At 36.6% G+C, this 25,123-nt stretch overlaps 3 pseudogenes; 2 read left to right on the top strand and 1 right to left on the bottom strand.

Annotated features, from left to right (window-relative positions):
• Positions 1 to 968: 968 nt before the first annotated feature.
• LOC125199294 lies at positions 969 to 8,893 on the bottom strand (annotated as a pseudogene).
• Positions 8,894 to 9,015: 122 nt separating this feature from the next.
• Positions 9,016 to 14,144, top strand: LOC125199295 (annotated as a pseudogene).
• A 3,749-nt stretch (positions 14,145 to 17,893) lies between these two features.
• LOC125199296 lies at positions 17,894 to 24,355 on the top strand (annotated as a pseudogene).
• Positions 24,356 to 25,123: the final 768 nt, after the last annotated feature.

Genomic DNA, 25,123 nt, shown 5'->3' with positions numbered 1-25,123 from the left:
GTTATGGGTTTACTCTTTTGTATATAAACACAAAAATAAGATGCTAAACCATTCACTAGAACTAGAATAGTTTCTCTGTCAAGCTTTTAGTTTAAAGTGAAGGATCTTATTGTATTGTTTCCAAAGACAAGTATATGTATATTGTATAAGGGTCATAATTATATTTTTATATTGCTACTTTTTAGGCTTAAGCAGTAATTTGGCTGGTAAACTAGAAGAAGTTATTCTTGACATTCTGAATTTCATATGGAGTATTAAATTGAACTATTAAATATTAATGTTTAAGAATGGGACTCCAACCCTTAATCTTCCAAAATTAATTCAACCATGGAGCCCAGGGAAAAGGGTCCTTTGATTCCTCTTGTTCTGTATTGTGACAGAAGACAAGATATGGTGGAAGTAAAAGGTTGAAGTTTCTATTCATACTTCTTCTTTTGGACCCCTTACAATTAAAATTACATCATCTGTCTCTCTGTTTGGAGTATAGATTTCAAAAATGCCAAGATAGTTGAACTATGATTGGTAGAGCAACTGTTGAAGTGTTGATGTTGAAACTATACTAGAAGAATGAAATGTTTGTTTGCTCTCTTGTTTTTAGCTAAACTGAGAAACTTGTGTTACATTTCTCCAATGTATTTTAGGAAATTTTTACCCTTCAAATTATTTGTCACACGTCTTTTATTTGTTGCATGATGCCTATATGAAATAGGAACATAAAAAATTCCTAATGGACTCCTAATCAGACAAGTCATCCTTATGCTTCCTCCCAAAATAAAATGTAAAAGAAAATAATTGTTTTCTCAATAGTAAAAGAAGAAAAAAAAACCCAAAGTGACATAGAACACATGTATAGGATTAAAAATAATGTAATTGAAGAAATACAATATAGGGGAGCAATCAACTATGCAAGAAACTCTTTTTCCACAGACGATTCTGGCTTGTGGATTGACACAATCTTGAGCTATATTGGGAGGGATATTGCAGATTAGAAACAAATTAGAGGGATCCATACACATTGTAGAAAACTCTACTAGGAAGAAAGAAACTAGTTCTGACGACCTCTCATCTCGATTATCAGAGATGAAGATTAAAAAAAGTAGTGTATTTTCACATAGAGGGCGCGGTTGTGGATGCAGTGGGGGAACCTGTTGCATGCTCCTCGTCGGGGAAACCAAATTCTTTGAATATACCCTGCAAGAACCAAAACGATGCACCCACTGAGCATCATACACAACTTAAGGGGTCGAGGAATCATATCTCGGTGAAGAGGCATACAAACATACCATTGCATCATTGATTGCACAAGTCACACAATAATGCTCCTGCAATAAGCAATGAGGTATTATGAACAGGTATAAATATGTTCGGTATTAAAGACATTTGTGGAACGTGATCTTTGGGCATGTCAAAAACACACAGAAATCTAGTTCAGACTACTATTGTAATTATATAAAAAAATATCTAAAATAAGGAAGAGGCAAAACATTGCACCACTGTATTCAAAGAAATCATTTCTGACATATGGTTATTTGACATAAGTAAAAAAGTGAAAAGATGCTTGCCTGCATCATGTACCACTCTTCAAACTCATCGAACAATTCCAACCGTTCAATCCTATTCCAGGAGATAAGAATTATTAAAAGAGACCATTGATGCATACAAGAAATTTAAAAAAGGGTAAACAGTTGCTTGAAAGTAAATCATGGATCTGCAAAAGTACTTGATCTTTTAAGATTTATAGAAGGCACTTTCTGATAATCGATACATTCATAATGAAAGGGGGAAGGTTTAACTGAAACTTTTCAGCCAATTGACAGTCCTACTCCTAGTTCCAGGTGGGAGTGGAGAAGGGTGCTAAAGGTGGTGAGGCGTGAATATTTGTAACCAGGCCTCGAAAAAGGTGGATGCCCAGATTCATTTAACTCAAGAAACCTAAAGAAAGATGCCTCCTTATCTCCTACTACAACCCAAAAGAACATGTTTCTTTTTATGTTTTTATTAACTTGGCTCTTGCCACACTCAGGACACACCCATTCTCCTCCCAAAAGAACTCTAATTAGATTCCCTGAATGGAAGCTTTTTAATGCCGAAAATGGGAGAAACGGGTTTGGAAAAGAGTCACTTCAAATAATGAGATGCGAATTAAAGATGCATCATAAGTGAGACGCGAAACTGAATCGCGTCAGAGTAATTCACGTCTCATATGTGGCGTGATACAGTTCACGCCTCACTTGCAAAGCATTTTCAATTTGCGTCTCATTAACTGAAGTGACGTGATTCCCCATTTTCGGAAGTAAAAAAGAGCTCCAATTTAGGGAAGCTAATTTGTGCATGTAACCCAAATGAGAAATTCATCGTGATGATGAGGGTGGCAGGTCTAGGTCTGAGGTATGAACGGATGTCAAATTTGCTTTAGGACATAACTTCACTGCGATACACGCATGATCCAGGCAAGGTGATTATTGAATTAATAAAAAAGAGCTTGTAAGCTGTAAAAAGTTGAAAAGCCTAATAGACCTAGACTTAATAAAATTACATTATAGCAACAAACAAAGGTATAATTGCCTCAAAGAAGTAAGAAACAGTTAATATAGCATTAAGATATTCGTAATAGGACTCAGCAGTTTTCTAGCAATCACAGTTCTATCAATAGATTAGGCAACATATACCTGCTTCTTTCCTGGGCATCAATAAATGTGCTGTAAACTTTCAGCATATCCCAAGCAACAGCTCTCTATGAGACCCCAACCAATAGATGGATAAGATATAAGAAAACAGAAAAAATCTAAATTGTACAAAGAAGAAAACGGAAAGTATCTAAATTGTACAAGAAGAAAACAGAAAGGATCATGTATTTCATAAAAATTGGGGGATAAAAATGATTTCTTCATCTTAACAAAAAAAACAGAAAAAATAAGAGTAAGCTGTGATATGTTCGCTAAATAAATCCTCATAATTATAAAGAAATGACATTCGAAGTCTAAGCAAGTTCATGGAGATACACATACAAGAGCCATGTCTATCCAATAGAGTTTATGCATTATATGACTTAATTTAACCAGAGGCAAAATTATATACTAATGCTGCCATAAGCAAGCAATCATGAGTAACACTTCTGTAAAATACTTTTCAGTAATAAAACCACAACCAATTTATATACTACAAGATATGTCCCAGGCAATATCTCCATGATTAAGAAGAAGTCAAATATCTACAAGTCCACCCTGAAAAAATATAACTTGGCAGTGGTTCATTCTTTCATCATAGAGCAGCAGAAAAACAAATGTATTTCTTAGAAGATTTGCACCCACCTTCCCTCTATGGCTAACTAAATAATAGAGATTCACAAAACCAAGTTACAGTTACTTTTTCTGATATTCCATATCCAGTTTCTTGGCAGCTTGTGTTGTTGCTACAACTGTGGTATCCATTATTTCAGTCTCCAACAATTATTCCAATGATTACAAAGAGGGAGTAAGTAGAACAAAATAGATTGGGATCGTGACCAAGAAACACTAGTTTTTCTTGGTGGGGCAGAAATAATATGTTCTCAGCTTTATATTAAAATTCTGAAAGCACACGCCTTTCTGACATGTTGAGGCTTAAATTAAATCCCATCTATCTAAAATCTAAATAAGGCAGATAAAATGATACTGTAGCAAGGCAATACTCATTTTCATCTCGTTCAGATAGATTTTCAACCTAAGACATTCCAAAAATTGCATCCAAGCCAGTCAAAGCTACAATAATTTGTGCTTTTCATAACTAAGATACTCCAGATCACTGAGATAACAAATTAAGCTATGATTTCTTTAACTTTCCGTTTAACAACGTAAGACTGTTAAATCAGATAGGATGAGGTCCAAATATGATTCAAATTGGTTTTCGTAACTTTTATGTAAATACTTCAGAGTTTGTGCCTTCATCTGCATAGCAGGAGAGGCAATTTCTTGACATCATATTATATATAACTTGGGACCCAGACAGGTTGTGCCATAAAGAGATCATACCTGCCATCCTTGATCAAGAAAAGTTTTCCTTCGCCTGCAATGTCGGTGTATCATGAAGGCTTAATAATCCGCATCCTCGACTCTGAGATGAAAAAATATCTCAATTAAATGCCACGTTGTTCACAATATCTTGAGGCAGGACGTCTCAATTTACTTTCATCTAAAATAAATGAGTCCCCATGAACATGACATTGTTAAATTCAATGAAACAGAGATAAGTCGGGGATAGAGACTTCACAAAAAGGAAAGAAAAAGTATTAGCACAATTTACAATTAAAATGGATAACAATATGCTACCATGAACATAGGTGCAACAAAGGAGTACCCCATGCAATAGTATATCTAAGAAACAATGTGCAAGGAGACCAGTCTGACCACAGAATCTTATAAATCATTACTGAAATATGAACATTTTTGGTCTCAACTCATAAGCATTATGGATCTCCGAAAATGCAAAAAATAAAAAATAATAATAATGAAAAAACTATAGGCAATACTTTGATTCGACATCTTCAATAGTTCAATTGAAGGATAGTAAAAAACTATTGACTAAACTGTGAGACTTGTAGGAACCTGATGCTTGAAATGAAAACTATTTGATGTCAAATTACAACTAATTACTGGCTGCAAAATCTCATACTAATTTGAAGCAGAATATTGGCCAAAACTGACGGTTCAGAGCAGCCACTTAAGCCAAATAAATACAAAGAACAAAAATTGGCTCCACCTATACAAGGGTGATTAATATTACAAGATAATGAAACACTACCTCCAGGTTCATTATCATCTGTTGCCCAAAAGCATCATTAGGATGAATCTGTTGGAATGTGAAACATTTTGTCATGCCATTGTTGACCAAATAACCAAAGACAGGAGAATATGATAAAATAAGAGGACAAGGTAGAGCAAGTTTAATATATTAAAACTAATAAAATACAGCAACATATAAGATTTAAAAAGAATGAAAAATCTCCCCCAACCTGCTCATACAAGAAAAATGCCGCAGTAGAAAAAGTTCTAGACGCCCAACTAACAACAGAACGGCTTGATTCTGGATCCAAGTATATTAGAACGCATTCTGCAATTATAAAAGTTGGCAAACTGAAAATAGCATTAGAACTAAACAGCTGAATTTTCAAATTTTTATGTGGTTCATGGGGAGTGTGTGCAGTAAATGAAAATAATTGTCAAAGTATATATGCATACCTAGGGTCCATATCAGCCAAAGAAATCATATCGTCAAGTTGTTGTATATCACGCAAGTCAACAGGAGGAGTTTGTAGTGATCTCCAGACACTTCCCCTTTCTCTGAACAAATTCAGGATTGAATTTTATTTTTAAAAAGCATAACCACACACAATCTTCTATATCAGTACCAAAATGACACATCACATTAAAGAAAGATATAAAACAAACAAGTGTCATATTTAGTCGTAAACTCACATAACCTAAACTGACACAAAATCATAAATAAGCTATCATGTACCCTAATAGTTAGAAGTTTGAACAATAGAGATTCACTCAAAAGAGGCCCTTTTAGCCAAGCCTCAGATGTTATAATTATGAAATAAGATAATCAAACTTTAACTATTCACACAGTTCATCTCGCAAATACAAGTCAACTCTAGGAGGCTTCCATAATATGTATTTACATTCTTAAGAAATTACAATAACGTTTTGTGGCTCCTAAACAAATAAAAGGTAACAAAAACCAGAAAATATGTTATTTGTTTACAATAAAGTTTCAAAAATCCTTAAGGAGGTAGTACCTATTGCCCCAACATCTACCAACACTATACTGGAGAACGAGCTTTTAAAGCAGAACTATATTCTAAGCAAAGCCAGAAGGTACTCCACACCAAACATAGAAAAATGACAAGGGAGAAATGAAAGCATTTTGTTCACTAGAGTCTCATGATTTGTAGTAACATATATAATGCTTGCTCGTTTTCTTGTACAGGTTCCATAACAAACTATCGCTAAATCTTTTTGACTCGTTAGGGGACAAAAGCAGGGCTGGATTATCAGTTGTTTCTTGAAAAGATCTGAAATTTCTTAAGGTCAAAGTATTGCATAATATCCCAATACCTTGAGAGATCAATGCAGCTTCACCAACTTTGCCTCTCAGCTCAGATGAGTTTTCAATGATAGCAGCTTTCTTACTTGTCACCTAATAAATGCAGCACCATGATATGAGAACAGAGAGCTGCCAGATAAACTAAACGTCAAGAGTTTAAGAGATGGATTTCATTTCTATTACAAGAAATAAAGCATCAAGGGTAGTAATACAATTCAACTCTGAAGCATAGTGGCAGCGTCTCCTATTCTTCCAGAGATATGTTCGCTTATGTTCTACTTAAAAAGAACATAATGGGAGAGGAAGAGAGGGAGAACATGAAATCTCTACCTCTTTGAAATCTAATTCCACGTATAAATGAGGCGCATTCCCTTCATCCTGTAAGCAAACAGAAATGGTTCAATGGAAAAATCATGGCAACTAATTGCATCTGAGATATAATAAAGAGTTGTTTATAGCTGACTTTTTAGCATATTTTATTTTATAGCTTCAACTTTGATTTGATCTTGAGTATAGTCTGGGCTTTGAGAAAATTTCAATTATACCCTAGTTAATAAAACTTGACGCCGGCATATGACTGGGATGATTATCCACCTAAAAACAGTGTCATTCATGTTCACATCATCAACATAAAAACTGCAACAATGTAAAATACGGTATCATTTTCTTCACCTTGAATCAAAATGAGGATCGGTTCTTCTCCATGAAAAATGAACAAAAGCGATTAGGAATGCAAAAACCAAAAAACCCAACTCCCACCCTGTAATGTCTGAATCATCATACTAGAATACCAACGAGACGATGACTCTTTTATTTGATGAAATGGACACGAACGACATAGTTCTCTATAGAGGTGAAAATTTAAAAATTCACCTCATTTTACTTATCAGTTATCACCCCAGTCACAATTTCGGTGCCAGTCTGACAGATAATTTTATCGAGCTACAATTGAAAACTTTCTCAAAGTTCAGACTATACAAAAATAAATCAAAGTTAAGACTATAAACTGAAAAAGGCTGAAAGTTCAGGCTATAAACTATAATTAAACCCATAAATTATTAGCAATTACAAACAGATGAAGTGCAGCTACTAAAGCATCAGAAGGTGTATCAAGAAAGACAGCTAAGACTAAATGATAGATGTGATTCATGTGAACAGTATAACTAACTGATAGATGTGATTCATGTGAAAAGTATAACTAACTGATATATGTGATTCATGAGAAAAGTATAAGTGGTGATATACTAGTTGAAGGATCCTTCCAGTAATTAGTAACAAGAAATAAATAATATCTCACATGAAAACTCAAGCACCTGCAACTGAAAATATGTAGTATCAAAGCCAGCCCCAAGTGACAATATTTGCTTCTTGCCTTTCTCTTCCCCATTTATCTTGCAGTCAAGAAATTTATAGAGAAGCTTCCGGAGAGCTGAATAACGAGCAAAGTACCCTAAAACATAATTTGCAAACAAAATCATGAAAACTGAAATGCAACAGACCTTGAAGTAATAAGTTTGAAAAATTAGGAAGCTTTAGGTGAAATCCAAACCATACCACGATTTATAATAGGGGATCTCCTGATGGGCCTTCTAACAAACAAATGAATGTAGTCATCTGTCATGTATCCCTTTTTAACGCAAGACCTTGTTACAGAAATCAGATAGCATTAGCAGCGTAGGGCAAGGTAGAGCTACGCCTACCGGTATACTCAATGCAGTGGGTCTTTATAGAAATGAAGTTTCAAAACCATATCTGAAATCTGAAATGGGGCTAAAGGAGCACTCATAATATCATGACACCATGGATGGCTTACTTTTTCAATTTGAACATTAAAGGAGGGATGTGTATTGTGTAGTATAAGTTAACCAACTTATAAGGGAGAAAAGAGACAATGGTACAATTTAATTCAGATGGGCACTCCTACTACCTAGGAGAAGTTCCACGAGTACCGGAGATAAGCACCAGTAAATTGTTGTGAAAGACTATGCCAAACAAGTGAGGAATGATGCACTTAAGGAAAAACGAGAAGGAATAGTACACTACAATTCAGCTTTATGCTCCTACTACCTAGGAGAAGTTTGGAGAAAACAAACCATAAGAACCAGTAATGTTACATACTACATGACTAATTGGAATTAACCCTCCATATTCACGACCCCTCTCCCCCTCGAATTCTTAACCTGAACCGGCTACATAGTAACAAGGCCACAAGAAGAGTGACCGAATTACACCGGTCAACATCTCCCTCGCCTTGATTGTTAACAATTGGCCCCACCTTTAACCAAACTAGTTCAAATCAAAAGCTAAATTGCTTCAGTTTTACCATGACAAGTTAAGTGTATTTGAGGGAGAAAAATTGAGGTAATGGCAATCATCATTTGCCCTTGGAAATGATAAAAAAATACTAATACGCATCAAACTTGACCAATCCAACCAAAAATGAGTGGAAATAACAAACTACGGAGTAGTACAAATTTAATCGCCTTCCATATCGTTTAATACGCAGTTCCCCCGCAAAAGTCGCGTGCAAACGGATAAAACTTTGCATCTCGTAAAAAATGGAAAGAGAAGGCAACATAAGAGGAAAGAGAGGAGCTTACAGCTTGCTAGCGGAGGCGTCGTCATTGGTGGCTTGAACCGCCTTTCTATTGCTCCGCCAATCCGCCGCCGGTTTCGCCATGAAATCAAATATCAGAGGAAAGAGGAGAATGAAGATTGAGAGGAAGAAATTATAAAATGAGGTTTAAATTGGTTCAAATTTATACTCCATATATATTCAAAGTTAAAATTTGGGGCTTTTAAATTCGTAAATTTAAAATATGTAAATATTTTTATTTAATAAGTAGGAAATAGAATAAATAAAATATTTTGCAACAGTAAAGCAGAAAAAGAGATTCATTGCATTCTACAAAAAATAAGAAGGGGGCCTTTAAATCCATAGAAACCCATCCCCAAATCCTAAACTTTGATCCCTCAAACCCTAGATTCTCGCTGTATTCGAGTAAAGAAGCAACCAATTTCGTTGAAAATGGACATTGAAGAAAGGCAGGCGGATCACATAGACTATTTTGTGAAGAAGGCTTCGACTCTGAAGGGCCCGGCACTAGCAAACGTCGTCGTCGAGGCCACCTCGCACCCCTCCCTTTTTGCTTTCTCCGAGATTCTCTCAGTTCCCAGTGTTCTCGAGGTATGTATAGCTTCTTTTAGGATTAGTGGTGCTTTCCAGTCTCCATTCAAGATTTAATTTTTAGTTTTGCTAGTGAGGTTTGAAAGGTTTCGCTTACTATGATTTTGGTTTAGTGGGGTTCAAGGTTAGTTTTTCTTTCTTTTTTTTTTTTTTTGTATTTTTAATGTTTGTTTATGAGGAAGTAGTTGCAGAATATGACTTTGTATTAGTTTGTCAAATTTTCTTGTAATTTGTTGCACTGCACCTTTGTGCTTTGTGGAATTGTCCCTTGTCTTGCAAATTGTTGCTAGGAGTTGATAGGAAGGAGAGTTGGCCCTTATATGATATTCATAATGTAAGTTAATAGGGGGATTTGTTATTATAAAATGGTGGAGAAATGTGCACTTTTGCAGAGTTTGAACAATGACATGGGTCTTGCTTGCTGATAAAACTGCAGTAAAAGCTGTGATTTTTAAGAGTTATGATTGAAATTGCTTGTGTTTTCTTTATCTGTTTTTGGGCGGGGGAGGGGTCTTGGTTGGAAAAAAAAACATATTGGTGTCTGACGGAGTGTTTGTGGAGGCAAGTTAGATGGCCAGTCGAGCTGTCTCTACCAAATCAAAGTCTTAATCACCTTTAATACATAGAGCCGGAGGAAGGATGGAATCACGGCATCATCTTGTCTACCACGTGCAAAAGTCTCTAACGAGTAGTATTTTAATAATCTTGATTTCATTTGTGTCATGTTTGCTCTCCTCTATATACACATATATAATTTGAAAATGTATATTTCTTTGATGTGTAAATTCCTTCCGTCAACAAAATGTATACAGCCATTTCTTTTGGATGTCCACAAAAATAAACTTTTCGCTTTTAGTACATGTCTCAACCTTATAAACATAGCTTATTACAAAAAGAAAAAAAAACACATTTTGCCTACACAGTGAGACCTTTAGTAACTTCACTGGCTAAAAACACAGCTGCAACTATTTCTTTAAATGTGTGCCAGTCAAATGTTGTATACCATTCGTGGATGGAGGGAGTATGTCCAAAGAGAATAATGGTGCAATAAGGTAGTGAAAATGTGGCTGATGCATAGAGAGATATATACTTCTAAACTCACATACTCCAATAAAATTAAAATCGATCATAAGTGAAAAGGGATAAGAAAAGAATATTTTGTTATAATAGTAGTTTCTAGTAACAGCCTGTGGTTTTGAGTTGACAGTTGCTAAAACCTAAATAAAGCTTGTTTTACTTTGAAGTTCTTAATCTGTGAATATATATGTGCAGCTTGAAGGAACTGAGAATAGTGCCTTCCTTGATTTGCTTCGCATGTTTGCACATGGTACCTGGAGCGAATATAAGAGTAAGACTCGTTCTCCTCATATAACCAATTTGACAAGGGTATAGATGTCACCCAAATTGCATGATCTCTTCACTATGTTGTTTCCTTCGTGAAAGTTATTGCACTTTATTGTCCGTGCTCCGTGTTGGATCACTGATAATCGCCTGTTTTCTGGCTAAAGTTAATTGGGCTGCAGATATCATCTGGATTGACTGGGTGTGTAATTTCCTTTATGTTTCATTCAGGGAGCTTGTATTGATCGTCAGATAAAATCTTTTTGTGCTACTGGTGCTTTAGTATTGATGATCTGGATGTCTTGCATAGGTTAGGGATGCTCACACCATGATAACACTTGCACACTGAGCAGTAATGTACTCTTCAAAAGATTCTCATTGTTTGATTATTTAACATACTCTACAATCATACCTGATTCTGGAAACTGCTTCAAAATAAGTACTCGCCAGTTGAAATCCTACTCTTTATAGGACTAGAAGCCTCTGGTCTGCTTCAAAATAAGTACTCGCCAGTTGAAATCCTACTCTTTATAGGACTAGAAGCCTCTGGTCTGTAGTTCATAAATGTGCATACAGTGGAAACACGTGCACTAGAATTCATGCAGTCAGGCTGAATGTTATTTGAAAAAGACAATCCAGAGAACTCTGCACAATGAAATTTAGTACTGCTTGCAAGATGTATACACCTATTATTTAACTAACAGCATCTGGGCATTCCTATGTTTCTGTTACTTCTCTTCAACTGGCCTATAGTGTCATTATCAGTGGGGTTATTGCTAGTGGGTGTACAATGCCTTAGAAAAAGGAGAGCCTTCTACTGAATGTTGGCAGATGCTTTAGCTAGAGCTTCATATGTTTGAATTATGGTGCTTACACTGGAAAGTTCTCCCTTTACATATCTATAGATGGCGTTTTTTGCTTATCAGTTTTACATTCTTATGTCATGTGGCAGATTCTGCTGGCCATCTTCCAGAATTGGTTCCTGATCAAGTTCTCAAGCTGAAGCAGCTGACTGTGCTTACTCTGGCTGAGACAGACAAGGTAGCTTCTCATGCATTGTCTGAGTGTAAGTGGGTATCACAGACTTTAGTTAGTAGTCCCTCCGTCCCACCGAAGATGACTCACTTTCCTTTTTGGTTTGTCCCAACCAAGATTACTCATTACTAAAAATAGGAACGTCTTTATCTCTACTTTATTCTCTCAACTCAATACACAAAATTAATTTGCATAAAATCCTGCCGCGCCAAGGAAGGGGTCATCTTCCTTTGGGCGGAGGGAGTAATAGATATCTTCTACCTCATTTCATTGTCAGTTATCACTTCTTCTAAGTGAATATATTACTCTCATCCTCGAATTAGTTACATTACGTTTTTTGGGTTTGATCTAGAAGAAAGTCCTAGTGGTTTGATATGTCAGTCATTATTATATACTCCCTCCGTCCCATAATAGATGTCACACTTTCCTTTTTAGCTTGTCCCATAAAAGATGTCACATTTCCTCTTTTGGAAAAAGTTCTCTCTCACATTAATATATATAGACTATATTCTCTCTCCACTTAACACACGAATAACTATCTCCTAAAATCTTGTGCCATTACCTGCGTATGTCATCTATTATGGGACGGAGGGGGTATATAAATATTCACGTCAATTTGGAATTTGAGGATAATTTATTTTAAAGAAGTTACAAAAGTGGCGCAGTGTTCTGAAGAGTCCATTGGATACATTCCGGAACTACTACTTGTTCATCTTTTACCACTATTTCCTATGCAATTTTACTCCGTGTGTATAAAAAGATTGTCTTTTTGTATAAATATGCGTCACCAGCCCATTTTGACTATTTTTTCTTTTGGAACATGCTAGATGATGCAATTTTTGTGTGTTTAAGAAAATTTGTTATTTCTTTGCTTGACAATGACATATTTTGCTGAGATATACTGGAGGCTGTTTTTCAAGTGATGTAACTGCTATTGTTTGAATCTCTGATGTCCCCATTCCCCTAGGTATTGCCATAGATACATTGATGCAGGAGTTGGATGTTTCAAATGTTCGTGAGTTGGAGGATTTTGTCATCAATGATTGTATGTATGTGGTAAGTGTTTACGCTTTCTGTTCCAGAAAATGTACATTTAATGGTACTTTATTTCTGAGATGAACTTGCCGCAATAAAAAAATTTCTGTTGTTTGAGACTACCCTTTCCACACTTTTGTTAGCCATCTTTCATTTTTCTTTGTGAGTTTCTTTGTGCTTCCTGTTCGAATAGCATGCATTAGCTTGTTATCTTCAGTGTGAAGTTGGTGAGATGAAATTTCAATGCTGATGTTCTTGGTGTTTACACGGCAGGGGATAGTTAGAGGAAAGCTGGATCAGTTGCGAAGATGCTTTAAGGTCTCACTCTAATAACATAATTCACGCGTCTAGTAGCTTAATGTTTGACTGGTGGATTGTTAAATCATTCATCTTTTGGACCTGTAGGTGCAATTTGCAGCTGGGAGGATATCCGACCCGGACAGTTAGGCAGCATGACTGACATTCTAGCAAACTGGTACATGTTTCTCCCTGTGAGATTTGAATCTCAAAGCTGATTTATTCTTGTACTAGTTTTAAATTCCAAATGTGTAAGTGACTCTTCTTTGGCTATATCTTAGGCTGACTACATCAGACAACCTTCTTGTCTCAATTAAAGAAAAGATCAATTGGGCAGACACTATGGGTGAGATGGACAAGAAGCATAGGAAGGAGACAGAGGATAGGGTAGAAGAAGTGAAGAAGACACTATCCATGAAGGTCTGTTAGAGTAACCTTTTTTCGTAAAGAATGTACTGCTCTGTGTTTCATGAGGTTGTTTCCTTCATAGTTCATGACACAATACTTGTAGCCTTCATAGAAACCTGAATGCCTATTTGAACAGTATATGATTTGTTCTGGAGGCCTGGGGTGAAGTGACGTCTTTCTTGTCCTGTAGTTTGAAATAACTTAAATGCTTCGTGACTCGTGAGTCCAATTTCCTAATGGGATTGCTTATATGATAAGTTGTAACCATTAGTTGCGAGTTGATTCAATCTCAGCTTTAGCCAACTTAAACAGTTGTTAAGAGTGGTGATTACTTGCATCTTTCTTAATAATACTTCAAAGGATGCCCGTCTTAGTAAATCTTTTAGATGTATAACTGAGGTTAAGCTTTTGTGTTATATCTTGTATACATCTTTGGTCGATGTTGTCTTACTTACATTGTGGCAGAAGTTACGAACTGTGAGCAGGCAGCCATTGACTCTCGAGGGCATGAAGAGAACTTTTCTGAACTTGGTGGAGTAATGGACTATGACCATGATCGTAACCGGCCAAAGAGGTAGCCGCCATACTTCTATTATCTCAGGCTTCTGCTATGAATGTTATTATCGTCGTTAGCCTTCACAACTAGAGAACGTTATATATTCTTGTTACCAGCTGTCTCCACTATCCAACTGTTTCAAACCCATGTGCAGGAGACGACATCCCATAGGTTGAGGAGATAGAACTGAGAGAGGGTACTAGGCTACTCACCATTTTGCATTCAGGTCCGCTCGTGGAGATGCGGTGATCCCGTGCATTCTTTCTCAGCTCCGTTTAGACGGAGCCATTTTTATTATCTATTAGCCTATTGCAACATCTCTCATTGTGTAGAACAGTTGCTGTCATAAACTTATGTGTGGATATCTTTTATTCAATTAATTCATTTCTTATGGCAGCCTAATTGTCTTTTCAATTCACCAAATATCAGTTTTGTGATTTGCAAATTTTGATTTTTCTAGTTACTTTGAATAAGTTATCAACACGAGTAGCTTCCATTTTGGGAAGGCACACATTTGTGATTGATCAATTGCATAAGCACATCATGATTGTAACAAAGTAACTTTGGTTTTGGAAATAAAGTAAGCTTTTCAGTTGATGATATGATAAGTTGGAATCATTAGATTGGGAGTTGGTTTCTGTCTCAGCTTTGGCCAAATATACGGATTAAGTGTGATTACTTATCCTTGTTAGCAAAACTCCTTTTAAGTTTTAATTATGCATAATTGAGGTAAGGCTTGTACTTGCATTTACAGAGTTCATCTCGATTTTAAAGAACTTCGTTAATGAAAGGGATATTGAGACTAATATCTCGAACTTTCTAAAATTTGTTTTTTCACTAACATTAACCTTGACATAATACACGAACCTAAATAGTTGTTGGAATTTTCCACCGCGACAAAATGACGCGTTAAAATGAGATGAATAATCATATATGGCTTCTAAGGACTTTGTCATCACATCATTACCATTTTTCAAGACTAACATTATCCGATATGATGTGATGGCAAATGTGATGTCATTCCTTCGCCGATTTAAAAATTGAACAACTATTATCTCCGTCCACAAAAATGACGAGTTGTAAATGACACCTGTTTTATGCATAATTTGAGAGAGAGAATGTGGTGGAAATATTATTAGTGATTGTGGGTCCACATTTAGAATGATTTGTATGGGTAGAATATGTTTAAAAGTTTCCATATTTAGAATGGTCTAATTTTGGTGGACGGCCTAAAATGGTAAAATTAGCCTATTTTTTGTAAATGGATATAGCATTTAAGTTCGTGATATTATATGATAAATTTAAAATTCTTAGGAAAAAATAAATTTTTGAAAAGTTTTATGATATTATATATCAATGCTCCTTAATGAAAAATACACATTTATAGACAAACACAATGACTATTATTCTTGCACCTACCGAAATTGAAAATACACATTTATAGACAAACACAATGACTATTATCCTTGCGCTTCCATTTCGCTACACAACTTTTTGCATCCCTATCGTATATCTTCGATTTCCGATTATCTCATAGAATGATATCCTAATATTTACAAGTTAATTCATGAAAATAAATATGATCTAAAACGTAAATATACATAAGAGTATAATTGAAAGAAAACATGGATCCTAAGCATGCTTCTAAGGATTAGAATATAATAATTTATGATATTTAGATCTTATCTTTGTAGGTGTGGATTTGCTACTCACACAAGCCACCAAAAGAACTATAAACCTTGCATCTTCTAGCCATTTCCCTTATTATAAGTTTGAATAATGTGTGGCCATCTATTTGTCAAACTCTTATAGCCTCGGAAAAGAGAAAATATCACATAAGGAGAGATGTCGATGATCTCAAAATCCTTTCAGACGAGGGCCAAAATTGCTAGAATTATGAACTCGTGGATATGTGATTTGATTTTCCCCTTCCCTATTTATGTGATTCACACGTCTCTCGTTCCAATCGCGACAATCACGATCGTCGTGATTGCAGAAGACCGTTTACCATGCCTTTCCGAAAGGCTCTTTGGGTTACCTCAAAGCCTTCTTAGGCCAAACAACAAAACATGGAGAAAATACGTGAAAACAACAAAACATGAGTAAAAAGCCTAAATCCACCGTGTGGGACAAAGTTCGTGTTCAAATAGGACGAAACAATGAAAAAAATTGCACTTAGGGCCAACCCACTGGGTTGAACAAATAAGAATAGTAAATAGAGAGAATCAAATTAGGTCCAAAAATTCATAATAACTAATTTTAGAAGAGGGGCAAAGTTTCATACAATCACTCCTTGCTCCACTTGTTTGCTTCTTCTTTTCACGCTTCTCCCTTCATCTCCAAAACAGATGAGGCTCAAACTCCTTTTGAGTTAATCACAAATCCCTAGGACAAGGATGTGGGAAACTGACACATGAGCTCTGGATCTTCAACTTAATTGCCATATACTTAGTACTCCGCCCTTAATGATTCTTGATATTATCAGTGTTACTCATCGCATGTCTCTAGTTCCAACTACGACAATCACAATTGTCGTGATTGTAGTAGAGAATTTCTTCCATGCATTTCTTAAAAGACTCTTTGGTTGGCCGAAAGTTCTTGGGCCTACAAGCAAAAATGCATGAAGGCAACAAAACATAAGGAAAAGGCCTGCCAGGGGGTAAAAACTAACGAAAACTTGGGAAATTGACATAAGACTTGATGTCATAATTAAGTCAGATACTATTCTGTATATTATTCCCATAAATTACTCCATGTGTATAATTTTATTTCTTATGTAAAATTAAATGTGTTCTAGCTTAGGAATAATTGTTGAATGTAGTCTTAATCAAATTTATTTTTTTCAGTAAAAATATGGATTCTACATTGAGTCCAAATCACTACCAATTTTTGGTCATTTGTTAGCTTTTCTTTTAGCATGCTTTTAAATACTATTGTAGTATTGTTTTCGTTACTATTTCACAAATTTTCCATTTATAAATAGAAGTAGCACATGCTACAATATGTGCTTTACAAGCTATTGAAAAAAAAGTTAGGAAAAGTTTAATAAAACACACCACAAGCCAATGAGCTGTGCGTAGATATATAACAAAATACTATGATGATTGCATTGCATTACATTACATTACAATTACATTCATCTCATCTGTGATTGAATGCCACCTCAAAAGGTAAATTTCTTTTTCATCGCCTCTGGTTTTAGATTTCCTACAATTCAAACGCACCGAGAGAGAGAGAGAGAGAGAGAGAGGGGGCTGACCAAGTTGCGTGAAGGCTTTGTCTTTGCCTTTTCTCACATCTTTGATTTATTACTAGCCTGAATTCTGTCATACCCTCAGCCCATTTTTTCTTCTCTCTCTGTGTGTATATATAAATTATAGCAATCAGTAAAGCTTTCGTCTTGTGCCCATCCGTATCTTGTTTTTCATCTGGTTATATAATAAATACTATATATGTGTAGGTTTAGACGAACTTTCTTGGATGCAATTCGCTTCAGGAGGCCACAGATTTGATGCCCAGATGAAGAAAGGAGATTAATGGTTTTCAAGGGTTTTGAAGGAAAAAGCAATTGAATTGCATTTTGTGATTGGGCATATACGCCATCAGTTGGCCTCCTTCATCTTGCATTTCATCACAAACAAATATAGGCTTTGATTAAGGATTTAGTCAGTAAGTTCACGATTAGGCATTCCTGCTAGGTTAACTTTTGGATTGAACTAGTTTCAAGATTTTGGTTTTGATAGGAGTTCATCTCCAATTGATGAGCATATGCTTGTTAGTCAGTAGTGTGTGAAAGATTGTGCCTTTTTCAAGATTGAGCATTGTGGTTTATTAGAATGCTGTATTGGTCTTGACTGAGTGGTGTTGCTGGTAGAAGAGTTGAAATCAATCGAGAGGAAAGAGGTCGTGAATCGGGTGCTGTTTCTCTGGTTATTAGCAAGCTTTAGATGTCGGGATTCAGTGCATAGAATCTGTTGTTGTGGCCTTTTAATTTGTATTTAGATCTCCTGGTGAGGCTAAATCAAGTATGTAGAAGAGTGCGGAGGAAGGTTGTGAGGAGGGCAAAGAGAAAGTGGGTATCCCTGAGATTGAAGAAACCACGGCTTTGGATGTGAAAGATGTGCTTGATTGGATTAAATTACCTGATGATACAGTAATTCAGCTTTTCTCATGTTTGAACTATCGTGACCGGGCTAGTCTGTCATCAACCTGCCGGACATGGTGGAACCTAGGTAAATCTCCTTGTTTGTGGCAGGAATTGGACCTCCGGCCACATAAGTTTGATTCTGCTGCCGCTTCATCACTTTCTCCAATGTGTGTGAATCTTCAGAAGCTTCGGTTTCGAGGTCCTGAATCTGCTGATGCTATCATAGCTCTTCAGGCTAAAAATTTACGTGAGATCAATGGAGACTATTGCAGGAGCATGACTGATGCAACACTCTGTGTGCTTGCAGCTCGACATGAAGCACTAGAGTGCATTCAAATTGGGCCGATTTCTGTGAGAAGATCAGCAGTGATGCTGTAAAAGCAATTGCGATTTGTTGCCCACGGCTGAGAAAACTTGGGATCTCAGGTATTCAAGAAGTGGATGTGGATGCTATCAATGCTTTAGCTAAGCATTGTCCGAATTTGACAGATATTGGGTTTATTGACTGCCGAAAGGTGGATGAGACTTCCCTGGGAAATGTTGCTTGCTTCGCTTCCTTTCAGTTGCTGGAACAACTAATATAAAGTGGAATTTGGTAGCACAACACTGGGGTAAGCTGCCCCACCTGATAGGGTTAGATGTTTCTAGAACAGATATAAGCCCAAATATAGTTTCAAGACTCTTCTCATCCTCAATTAATTTGAAGGTCGTATGTGCCCTAAATTGCCAGGCACTTGAGGCGGATTCGACCTTTATCTCTAATAACAACCATAGGGGCAAAGTGCTGCTGGCTATCTCCACCGATATTCTTAAAGGAATCGGTAACCTATTTGTCGAGACTCAAAGGAATGACAAGAATATTTTTCTGCACCGAGAGAATTCTAAGAAGGATAAAAAGTTAGATGAGATCTTGAATTGGCTGGAGTGGGTCATTTCCTATTCACTTCTACGTATTTCTGAGAGCAATCTACCTGGTCTGGATAAATTTTGGCTTGATCAAGGCACAAGTTTACTACTTAGTTTCATGCAGAGCACCCAGCGAGGAAGTTCAAGAAAGGGCAGCCACGGCTCTTGCAACATTTGTTGTTCTTGATGATGAAAATACTAATATTGACACTGGAAGGGCAGAAGCAGTTATGCGTGATGAAGGCATATGCCTTCTTCTAAACCTTGCCCGATCATGGCGTGAAGGACTTCAGTCAGAAGCTGCTAAGGTAAAGTTTATAGTGTAGGAGCTTTATGGATTAGAATATTAATGCTCACAATTTTCTTCCTTCTTTGGCAAAGGCACAACCTATAGGGGTTTTTGATAATCATGCATCAAGTCTTCAAGAATTATTGTATTGTTAGACAAAATTCATGCTTTAGTTGTATTTATTTTACATGTAGGCCATTGCAAACTTAGCAGTGAATGCTAAGGTTGCAAAGCTGTGGCGGAGGAAGGAGGCATCAGTGTTATTGTAAAGCTTGCAAGGTCTGCAAACAAATTAGTTGCAGAAGAGGCTGCAGGAGGGCTCTGGAATCTTTCTGTTGGTGAAGAATACAAGGTTTCCTTTTGGGTTTTGTTTTTTTGAATTTGAAGTTTTTTTTTCAAGTTCTAATATAAGTATTGTATTTAGGGTGCCATTGCTGAAGCTGGTGGAATAAAAGCTTTAGTGGATCTTATTACTGGTGGTGAAGGAGTCTTGGTATCCTCCACAGTTGTTTGATCCTATTCCTATTTGCACTTGTTTGTGCTGTTGTAGTGTCCTGAAATGGAACATAAGCCTTAGGTACTAAAACTTGAGTTCTGGCTGATTGCTTGATTGATTTCAGGAACGTGCAGCTGGTGCACTGGCAAATTTGGCTGCAGATGACAAATGCAGCATTGAAGTTGCTTCGGTCGGTGGCATACATGCCTTGGTGACACTTGCTCGAAATTCCAAGGCTGACGGAGTGCAAGAGCAGGTGGATCTGTGTTGTATACAATGCCCATTAGTTATTGGTACTTTTTGAAAATCATATTCTTTGCTGAGCTGTTGTTGTAACGTTTGCTTAGGCAAAGCTATATTCTAATTGGTACACCCAGTGAGCTGTTTACAGCACTGTTTCCTCCTTCATAAAGTATCCAAAATAGTACTACTAACAAACAAATCTAATTCCTTAGATGAACTTCCTAGATTAGTAGGGTGGTTTCAAGGAATCCTCAGTTGATACTGGAGTCACTTTTTAAATGACTGATGAACTCATGCTTAATATGCCGTGGCAGTATTTGTACACAGTTTGCTTATTTTCGTTTCTTTTGTCAATCATCTTTAGCTAGTTTTGCCTTGAGGAGCAAGTTGCCGGTTTTAACTAAACAGTCACGACTTAGTAAACTGTGCCTGAACGTGTGGACTGTGGTTGAAGAAAATTACTCCATCCATCCCTAAATAATAGTTCAATTTTTCCTTTGGCACCTCCACAAAATTAGTCATTTTCCATTTATAGACACTACCCCACATCATGATTACCTTAATATATCAACTTATTTACACTTTCTACCACATGGCCCACCACTTTTTTTACTCACAATACATTTATTAATTATCACTAACACTACCTTCAAGGTCTTCACTCACAATACGCTCAACCATTTTTGTGAAAACCTGTGTTGCTCCCCATTATACCTATTGTTTGGGAATTGGGGAAGTATTACATAATCCATCTAATATAATCTTTGAGGGTCATCCAGAACCTCATTTTAACCGTTTCTACCTTCCAGTCTTCATTTAACACTACTAATTCTGTTTTGCAACTTAATGGATCGTATCTTCTGAAGTGTGTCAATTTCTAGTCTATTTCTTAAGTGAGCTTAAGATGTCATTCAAATATTTTTCAGATGCCACTTTAATATCAAACATTCACCATCCAATGCAGAAAAGGATCTTTTTGCATGCTTCTCACTTGTATCTTTTGATTCTATTGTCCAGGCTGCTAGGGCATTGGCAAATTTGGCTGCCCATGGGGATAGCAATGGTAACAATTCTGCAGTAGGACAAGAATCTGGAGCTCTTGATGCTCTTTTGCAACTTACTCGATCACCAAATGATGGTGTCAGGCAAGAAGCTGCTGGTGCCTTATGGAACTTATCATTCGATGACAGAAACCGAGAAGCAATTGCTTCAGCCAATGGAGTTGAGGCATTGGTATGGCATTTTTTTCAGTTTTCTTATGACCTTGTTGAATCATTTCTGGAAAACCTATAAAGTTATGGGTGAGGATGCATGTGTATGTGTATTCGACTATTAGTGCTTTAGGGGTGAGGATGTATTAGTGAAAGCTAGCTGATACAGAACCTATAAAGTTTTCATTGTGGTGTCATTATGTTAATTTCTCTACAAATTGTAAGGTAGTGACATTATTGAAACCTTTCAAAGGCTGTATTGAAATTGTAAACTGAGTCAAAGTTCATGAAATAGATTTCACTTAACCAAGTGAACTTCAATCTACTGTTTCAAAACTTGTCATTGTTAGGATCTGTAGTTGAACCTGAACTTTAACCTGATTTTTTAGATAGAACACATTTTGCTTTTATATAGGATGCTACTGTATAATATTTTATCTTGTGTATGGCCCATAGATAAGGGATCTTACTGTTGGTTTTGCGGATCTGTTTTTCCTTCCACCTTTGAGTTTTTCACAATTTTCTTATTCTAACATCTCATTCCATTTATGCTCGTGCATGCAATGTGTATGGAACTGCCAATAGAAGAACATGTGTATGGAACTGCCAATATAGTTCTTCATAGTTTCGAGCTTTCCATATTGGTACCTGTATCACATGATACCAAATACCAAATACCAAGTGGCTGAATATGCATTCATATTCAATTATGCATCCATTTCTTGCTTTAACATTTTAGTCGGAAAGATAAATTTTTCATCTCAATCGACTATTAAATTCTTGTCCTGTTCTAGGTTGCTCTAGCAAGTTCCTGTTCAAACTCTCCTCATGGCCTTCAGGAGAGGGCTGCTGGTGCTCTCTGGGGATTGTCTGTGTCAGAAGCAAATAGGTATGTGCTCGTATAACTTTCTTTTGTTGATATTTCTACTTTTAATGATTAAATAAGTGTAGGTTCAGGTTATCGATCAATAACAATTTATTTGTAATCCGACAGATTTGATTATGTATTGAAGACTGCCAATGGTTCACTGAATCCGTTCTTTGCTTCTTTTTTCTTCTAAACATTATTGAGATGTTCAATCGATCGAAATTAACTAAATATGTTTATTTATATGCTGGCCACACATAACTTATTTGTCTTTTTTTATTTTCTCTTTCCCTTGTAATAGCATTGCTATTGGTCGTGAAGGAGGCGTACCTCCACTAATAGCGCTTGCTCGATCAGATGCTGAGGTATGTTTACCAAAAATAATCAGTGGAGAATTTAAATACTTGTTGGTCTAATTAGTTTTCCATGTGACATCGACTTGCTTTTATGAATGAGTGATAACCATAATCCGAATTTTTATCTTGATGAGGTCAACATGTTTTATCAGGTATACTTATGTTAGTCATTTTTACTAAGACCCGTCATTAGAGAATGTTTTGCGTATTATGTATGATTTTTTTAATGGAAAGAGTTTTTGGTTGATATACAATATTCATTATTATTGATTTTTTTCTAGAATGCAAGGCTTCGTTATCATTTGGGGTGTTGAGTTACCTCCTAATGGTCATGTATCTCTTTCAAGATTGTAACATCATAACTCCGTGTTACGAGATTGCATGTCACATGCTTATTTAACTTAATTTGGCCAATGAAATTGGCAATATATATTAACCTCTCTCCATACTGTGCATGGAATGATAAGGTCTTCTTCTATCACCAGCATCATAAGAAACTGTTATTATGTACACTTTGTTTAAATCTTTGCAATGTTTCTTCTCTTAACTGTTACATTAGTTCAAATCTCGAACATGGAAATTCTCATAACTACCAACCATACCTTCAGAGATATTGCTAATTCATTTTCCACTAGTATCGAAGTATTCTAGGTTGATACCGTTTACCAAAGTGTCTTGATTTTTTATACTTAAATTGGTGTGTTCTAACTCTCAGGACGTGCATGAGACCGCTGCAGGAGCTCTCTGGAATCTTGCTTTCAATCCTGGCAATGCTCTACGCATTGTGGAGGAAGGAGGAGTACCCGCTCTTGTCTATCTTTGTTCTTCTTCTGTATCGAAAATGGCGCGCTTCATGTCTGCACTCGCACTGGCCTACATGTTTGATGGAAGGTATGCAACTACACTTTTAATTTGAAAAGGTGCATAAAAAAGTAGAAATTTTTTTATAAAAGCAAATATGTTTAATGCTTTTGACCTATGCAGAACGGATGAAATTGCCCTTTCGGGGACACAAAACATACCCAAGAATGTGAACTTAGATGGTTCAAGAAGAATGGCCATGAAGAACATTGAAGCTTTCGTCATGACATTCTCTGACCCTCAAGCGTTTTCAGCTGCTGCCGCATCATTAGCCCCTGCCGCTCTGGCTCAAATAACTGAATCGGCTCGCATTCAAGAAGCAGGCCATCTCAGATGCAGGTGCACTCTCAATCCCTGTTTGAAGATTTATCATCTCTGATTCCAATGTTATGTGACAATTTATCTCTTACATGTCTGATATTTTCCTCGTTGGTGGCACAGCGGATCTGAGATTGGAAGATTCGTTACCATGCTGCGAAATCCTTCCCTCACACTGAAGTCGTGTGCTGCATTTGCTCTCCTTCAGGTAGACAACAAACAACTCTCGATTTTCATTTTTTCCAAAATAGAAAATTCAGTAGTGCAACCAACACTTGATGATCTGAACTTGTTTAATGTGGCAGTTTACGATTCCCGAAGCAAGAATGCAATGCATCATGTGAGCCTTCTCCAGAACAGTGGAGCTTCACGAGTGCTGCGTGCAGCAGCAGCAGCTGCAGGTGCTCCACTCGGTTAAAATATTTGCACGCATTGTTCTAAGAAACCTGGAGCAGCACCAGACGGAGTCGTCCTCCCTCTAAAAGAAATGGAGCAGCAATCATCCACCATGGATAACCATTTACTAGTAATAACGTCGGTTTTTCTTTTCTTCTGTATCTTTTTGAGGGTGAGAGGGATGTTAGAATGTTGAAGATGAGATGATGTAGTTTGTTGGGATGGATCTGTATTGTATAAAGGCTACTGTCCTTGCTTTGGTTTTTTCTTTTAATACTGGTTTTGGATTTCTATGGAAATATATTGCATCATAATGTAGTTTTGGTGTCGCACTATAACTATATCACTACTAAATTAATTCGTCCATTTTTAATTTCTCAAATCTAATACTTCCTCCGTCCATGAAAATAGACCCATTTGTGGATAATATGAGTTTTGATAGAAAAGAAAAGTAGTTGATTTTTCTGTAGTTAGAAACGATTCCATTATAAGAACATAAATAAACGACAAAACGACTCAATTATGTAAATTGAGAGAGTACACTGTTTTGGTTGTTCCAATATTTCCTATCTTAATAAAAAACACCAACAACTAATTGGTAGGGATAATAACTTATCTAGGTATGAATTTTATGGAAAAAAAATGTCATTTTTTTTCATAAAAACATGCCATTAATACAATATTAATATAATTACAACAGATGATATAAAAGTATATTCGAATCATAAACTAAAGCAAGACAAGTCAGCCAGCCATGGCTACGAAAATTTTGAGGTCCAATTAATTATGAAAAATCCCATTTCCCACTCTTTAAACCCTGGCTATGCTACTCCGCCGAGCCACCACCGTCTCCCTTCTCTTCTTCTCCACCTCCGCCGCCACAAAACCTTTCGCCAAAATCCCATGGAAACACCGGTCCAAAATCATCCAAGAATCGCAGGCGGCGCTTCTCGACTACCTCCACACCACCCGCGCTCTCCCTTTCATCTACGCCGACCACATCTCCAGAAATTCGCATCAGTGCCTCTGGAACGTCGTCTCCAAAATCCCCTTTTCGCCTCACAATTTCTCGTGCTCCTTCCAGCG

This window comes from Salvia hispanica, unplaced genomic scaffold, assembly GCF_023119035.1.
Source record: "Salvia hispanica cultivar TCC Black 2014 unplaced genomic scaffold, UniMelb_Shisp_WGS_1.0 HiC_scaffold_449, whole genome shotgun sequence".
NCBI classification, from domain to species: domain Eukaryota; kingdom Viridiplantae; phylum Streptophyta; class Magnoliopsida; order Lamiales; family Lamiaceae; genus Salvia; species Salvia hispanica.
This window is presented reverse-complemented; position numbering and strand designations above follow the sequence as displayed.